This window comes from Asparagus officinalis, chromosome 3, assembly GCF_001876935.1.
Source record: "Asparagus officinalis chromosome 3, Aspof.V1, whole genome shotgun sequence".
NCBI lineage: Eukaryota > Viridiplantae > Streptophyta > Magnoliopsida > Asparagales > Asparagaceae > Asparagus > Asparagus officinalis.
In genome coordinates this window covers 15,758,939-15,759,242 of record NC_033796.1, presented here as the reverse complement: position 1 = coordinate 15,759,242, position 304 = coordinate 15,758,939, and positions in this window count along the sequence as shown.

The window sequence follows — 304 nt, the reverse complement described above, 5'->3', positions numbered from 1 at the left end:
GCTACCCGGCAACGTGTATTAGACGCTGACCTATCCCTACTTAGGCTTCGGGATAAAAGTCCCCAGATTGGAATTCTGGTGTCTTCTTCAATCGGTGAAAGACTAAACCGGCAACGCGAGTTAGGCGTTGACTTATCCCTACTTAGGGTTCGAGATAAAATTCACCGCGCGTGTGAAGCATGGATTTTGGCGTTATGAATAACGACCTGCCACAATGTCGAATATGTGGACTTTAGTCCTTTTCACGGCAAAAGACTAACCGGCAACGCGTGTTAGGCGTTGACTTATCCCTGCTCAGGATTCG